The following is a 6000-nucleotide window of genomic DNA, read 5'->3' on the forward strand; positions in this document are numbered from 1 at the left end:
TTTTTATTTATTTATTTACTTCAAGTAAAGTCAGAAATGTATTAATATATTTTTTTTATTGAAGCAGTTCCTTCTTTTCATTCAGGAAAGCCTGGAGGTTGAGCTCAAATCTCTCTCATTATGTGTTTAATGTTCAAAAAATGTCTTTATGCCAAAAAAGTTTAGATTCAAAATGTTCTGTAGCATTGTTGATATTGCAGTCAGGCTGATTTTCTCATTTAGGTTGGCAGGGGTTCGTTTAAGAAAACGATTGCATTTCACCACTGATGCTTACATCCTTAATGCTGCACAACGAAGGTCATTGTGGACGACTCGGCTGCGAACTGAGGTATATCGGAAGTAGTGAAGTTTTTCCCCCCGCTTGTTTAGCTCTGGTCATCTTTTAGAGACCAAGGCTAAGTGTTTTTTGTTTTCCTCTTCTAACTCTGAATGACAGATCGCAAATAAACAAGTTGCTGTGGTCGCTAAGCAAGAGATTATGAGCGTTTGATGAAAACATCTGTTGGTTTAAGTTGCTACAGTTGACGTCAACGCCGTGGTTCGACCTCCAGACGTTGATGTGAATTAACCGCTAAGGCCTTTTTTCTTTTTTTTTTGGCCTTGGTCTTTGTGTTATTCTAATGTCTCGGCAATGGGCTTTAATCTAATGACCGTGTTATAAGTACCCAGGTATTATCTTCAAAAAATATACATTTGCAACATTCTTTCTGAACTATTTAGTTTCTGTTTATTTTCCAGGAGGCAGAGGGAATTTGAGCCCAGTTGGCGGGATGGAGGCTAACTTGCAGATGTATATAGAGGGAGCTTTTTTTTTTTTTTTTTTTTTTTACAGACACTTAACTCCAATTAACCTTCATTCTCTGATTTGCCTTTAATCACATTGTCCGACGGTATTCGACTCCATTTTTGTACCCCTCTGCTACACGCTCGAAGAACAGTGAAGCAGCGCAAGAACAAGCTTCTCCTTGTGTTGGATCTCCCTATTGGCCGGTGAAACATGCTATAGTCTTCTTTGTCCGTTTTCTCTTTCCCTACTCTAAGATCTCTCTCATTACTTCTCGTCTTAGCCCCCTCTCTCCTTCTTTCCCCGCTCCATTGCAGGATTACCCTCAGGCTATGTCCAGCTTCAGACAACGGCTGATTCATGCCCATAGTAGGCTGCTGCCTTTACTTGACTCCACTGTACAACAGGATTGGGCTTGAGCAAGCAAATGTTTCCACATGAGAGAGAAATTCAAGGGGATTGTTAAAAGGGGGAAAAAAAGTCAAGAAATGTCATCCAAGTGTGCTTTTTATTTCCAACATTTCCAATTTTTTATTTTTTTTAACAAAACTCTCCAGACTAAGTAGGTCATCGTTGTGTCAAAATAATGTCAGATAATTTTACTTCTTAGCCTAAAACTGTAAGAATGGACAGTATTGAAACAGAGGCATAAACCGGTTTTTTCTCCTTTTTCCCTCCCTCCCCTCCTGCTTCTTGCAAAAACACATTCCAGCTGTCGAATGTGTTCAATCCTGCTGCAATATATAAAACTGTTTCAGACTACCTGCCTGTCCCCTAAAGCAATTACAAGTGACAGAGCTCACTTTTGGCTCTTAAACCCAAATGCCTCAAAAAGGTGCCTGTTGAGCTGTCACCTTCCATGACACATTAGTAACATGCTTTGTCTTCCAGTTGACACATGAATGACAATGCATGGAATTCACAGATTAGGAAAGATGTCGCTTCGGGAGACTTCTCCACAAAAGAGAAGGACTGTGTGACATTTATTTTAGTTTTAAAGCTAATACTGCAGGCAGGTTGTAGTAGAATAATAATAATAATTTTTAAAAAGAACGTAAATTGTACTGTACGATAGTTTAATTTAGCAAAATTTGATAAAAACAATTCGGTGCAAAAATGTTAAGTAAATTAGATGGAACACAGTGCCAACAAAAACAAGGGACCAAGATTAATAGAATAAGCAAAAGAATGTGATTAGGCAGAAAATATTTAATTAGCTAAAATTAGCCAACAATGACTAGCTGAAGTAAGGCTTGCTGATACATGTTAATCATTGTAAATGACTTGAAGAAAAAAAAAAGAAAGAAAAAAAAAGTATTTCCTAAGTTTTTAAAAGCCAGTGTTTCAAAGATTCTTTTTTATTAAGATGGAGTAAGCCATTTGAAATTGCCGTAAACTAGCTTAGTTAAGCTAAAGTTAGCATACAAATTCAGTAAGTAATCCTAAATTGCCGTTTTTTTTAAGGCTACAAAGGAAGGTAAAAGTAGTCAGACTTGTTGAAAAGGGCACATTATTACTTTTTTGTATAATATAATAAAACGCTTCAGCTAAGACTTAATTTTGAAATTTGCTTCCAAAATGAGAAATTTTTAAATATATTAAACCAAAGTAAAAGAAGTTTAATTTAAATACATAGATTTGTTTTTATTTCTTATTTAACACGATATGACAAAAATTATGTGTCCTTTCCAATAATCAACGGACATACTTGACTGGTATTACAGACATCAAACCCTACTTGTGATTGTCGATTGGTATTTGAAAAATGTACCTCAACTTCTTGACGGTAGAAACCCTCTTTGCCATCGCCCTAATCTTTAATTCTTTCCACAGAGTCTGTCATGGATTATAGCCACAGAGTCCACTCTGTGTTAAAAATACGTTTTTTAAAGATTTTAAAGGCATCTTTAAAAATTACTTAAATCTAAATATGCTTGATATGTGAATGAATTATTGTTTTTATATTTACGTATAGTTAAGTGGTTTTGGCAGTGGTTTGACATTAGAGCTGTTAAAAAAGGGGGGAAAAAACCCCATTACTTTTAATAGTTGAAATACGGGACACAACGGCTGGAGTTTTAGAAATACTGAACGGAAAACTTTACATATGTTGGCATGACTTCACATGTTAGAAGAAAATAGAAATTTCAGGACATGGAAAAAAAAACAAAAACGCATTGATTTCTTTAAAAAAAACAGAACAAAATGAATGACTCAGTGAAGGTGAGCTCATCTGATCTCCAGGGGAATCAGTGTTATGAAGCGCTTTATTTCCTTTTTAGCACATTATAGATCTGACCCCTTGACTCATTCTGCCATTCAGTGGATACGGTAAAAGCTGCCTTTGAATCATTCTGTAAATAGAATTTCTTCTTCTTTTTAAAAAAAAAAAAGCAAAGTAGGGTTCCCTGTACAGCAAGTGTGGATCTTCAGTAAAATAAACTTCAGTAAAATATGTTGACACCGGGGAGGTATGCATTGTTATTCTCTATAAGATGTAACGCTCCGTCATTAATCACATGCATTTGGCAGTCGGGGTCTGGTGTTCAGCGCGCCGGAGGTGTATTAAGTGAAAGCCGTAAATAAAGCAGCTTTGTAAATTGAGTGCATTCGGGGGCAGCTCTTTTTCTGCCGACAAAGCTTTTGATCATAGCGAATGTCATTTTCTTGGTGTGTTTACTTGCATGAGGCAGAGGAAGACTTCACACCTTTTTTTTTTTCCTAAATAATGACACCTCTGCAACAAGGCAGAGATTAGAGATAAATGTTTGCGTTTCACCCTCAGACTAATAAAAAGGTAAAACTTAAAAGGCTCCAAAGTTATTTTTAATGGCTTTCAGCGGAGGAAAAAACACAAAAAAAATGAAAAGACGATGGAAGACTCCAGACTGGCCTTTAAGCTGATTTGAATTTTTAAAACGACCCCCTGAGAAAGCATGCAAGTGCTCTTTTATCACGCTTGGTTCAAAAAAAGAAAAGAAAAGAAAAAAGAGCGAGAGAAAAAGAAAAAAAAGAATGCGTAGCCAACCTTTTATTTACTGTCACCTGTAGGTCGCTCATTAAAATCATCAAACCTCTTTAAGACTCTTCCTCGGATGATTCACGTCACCCTGAAGGTTGACGAGATGAGCGCGAGGTCACGGAGGAACAACAGGCATCGAGTTAGAAGGGAATACGGCGCTTATGAATAATGCATGCACCAAAGGTTTTGTCTAATGGCACTCTTAAAAGTTTTAAAAGTTCATCTTTCAGCTGAGGGTGCTCTTGGCTAAAAAGCCTCTTTCTCCCGCCCCACCGACGTACATGAAGTCATCCTCCAAACTCAGTGTGAGTGAGACACTGATTGGTGTAATTATGTTTTCAGTGATTACTTATCTTAATGGCACTCATCACAATATGAGACATGAATCACAATGATTTCTGAATTAAGTTTCTGGAACAGACTGTCTTTTTTCAGTTGTATTTCACCAAAAAGAGAAGAAGAAAAAAAGGCTGCACAGCCCCTAGAGCAATCCACACACAAACACAAACACATGTTGAAAATTTCAAGAGGGCCACTCACCATCTTCGGTCACTTGGTGGTCATGGCAGGGTCAGAGGGAGAACAGAGGCGCTGAGAGAACGGAGAGCGCGACCCCACGGCGTTTACGCTCACATCCCAGGCACGAGGAAGAGAGCGGCCGGTCTCGCTAACTTGAAAGCCCAGACGGAGTGCGGTGGGTTCCTGCCGCCGTGAGTTCAGAGGGAGCCGCTCGGTCGGTCAGGTCACGACAGCGAAGAAACAAGGCGGACAAAAAAAAAACAACAAAAGCAGGGAGAATTCAAAGACGCTTCTTCCTCTTTGCTCCTTGCTTTCCTCGGTGTAACTCGACCTCCTTCGAGGTCCTGCAGGCAGGCAGGAAGGCGCACAGAACCAGTTCCAGACCTGTCCCACTCCTGACGGCTGCCTCACCCCCTTCTTCTCTCTCAGGTTTTTCTCCATTTTTTTTTTTTTTGTATCGCTTAACTCTGGGTTCCGCGGCCCTGGTGATGAGCTCACCGCAGGCTCAGGTTTCAGCTTCTTAGGCTGGAATGCGAGGGCAGCGTTCGCAGAGGCAGAGGTACCGGGCGAGGTCAAAGGCTACCGGGGCAGTTTGGAGGAACTAGGACGACAGGGGTATCTGTCATCTGGGACCAATGGAGGGAAATCTGAGGGGCCTGGAGAGCCGAGAACATAACAGGAGTTACGAGGGTCACGGGTTACGGATGTTGTGGAGCAAGGCAACATTTGACAGCTCTGGAGGCTATGGACTAGGCGACGCTCACTACATTTACACGCTCAAATTCACACACCAACACGCACTACCACTGCTAAGTGCCAGATTTACTGCTCACTTAGAGACCGGAGCGTTTTCCTCAGGGAGAGACTTCTTTTTTCCCACCCCCTTTTGTTGAGCTACTGCTTTCACAGACTTAGGTCAGCAATATGAAATCTGCAAATGGATTAAACAAAGTTTGTCACCCCAAGCACAAAAGGAATAATAGTTTAATTTGGTCAGAGTATCGATACAAAAAAATACATTTAATGGTAATCAAGCTAATAGCCTAACCCCGGCTCAGTTAATAAGATTAAAACAGTACATTTTAGAAAGGTACATTTTACCTTTGTAGTTTTAGAAGGTAAAACTAGAAAACTTCTTAAGAAATTTGAACGGGGTCTGGTGTGCCACAGTGTGCCTGTCTGTTGGAACCCAGCGTAGTGATGCTAAAAATTATAGTCAATGCCAAGCTTAGCTAAAATAATATTAATAGTATGTGGAAAATCAGAAGCTTGAAAATAAATTCAAATTAGACCAACTTTTACCAAATCAAAACAGGTCTCCTTCCATTTTAAATACCAGATAATACCTTAAGACTGAAATTCACCACTATTCTGAGTTGAACATTTTTTAAAAACTGGTAGGAGGCATTCTCTTTGTTATAGAAAACTCAATAGTCTTCTAGAGCAGTCGTCCCTAACCCCCGGGCAGTGGACTGGTACCAATCCGTGGACCAATTGGTACCGGGCCGCACAAGAAATAATTAAATATTTCCATTTTATGTATCATTTGAGCCTGGAGGTTCCTTTATTTTGAAAATCCTTTAACCAGATTCTCTCAGTTCTTGCGCGCCAACATTGAGCCCACAAGCAGCAAAATGAGTAAGAAACAGATCAGATGTCTTTGGAAAGTTTCTTT

General features: G+C 39.4%; 1 protein-coding gene across 1 annotated transcript in view; it reads right to left on the reverse strand.

Moving 5' to 3' along the window:
- Nucleotides 1–5236, reverse strand: part of LOC102216872 (leucine-rich repeat transmembrane protein FLRT2-like) — a 54282-nt gene extending 49046 nt beyond the window's left edge. Inside the window, exon 1 of the mRNA XM_023347669.1 lies at nucleotides 4347–5236. The gene's annotated coding sequence lies outside the window, so the exon portion shown is untranslated. The remainder of the gene's footprint in view (nucleotides 1–4346) is intronic.
- Nucleotides 5237–6000: the final 764 nt, after the last annotated feature.

Source organism: Xiphophorus maculatus, chromosome 15 (assembly GCF_002775205.1).
Source record: "Xiphophorus maculatus strain JP 163 A chromosome 15, X_maculatus-5.0-male, whole genome shotgun sequence".
NCBI lineage: Eukaryota > Metazoa > Chordata > Actinopteri > Cyprinodontiformes > Poeciliidae > Xiphophorus > Xiphophorus maculatus.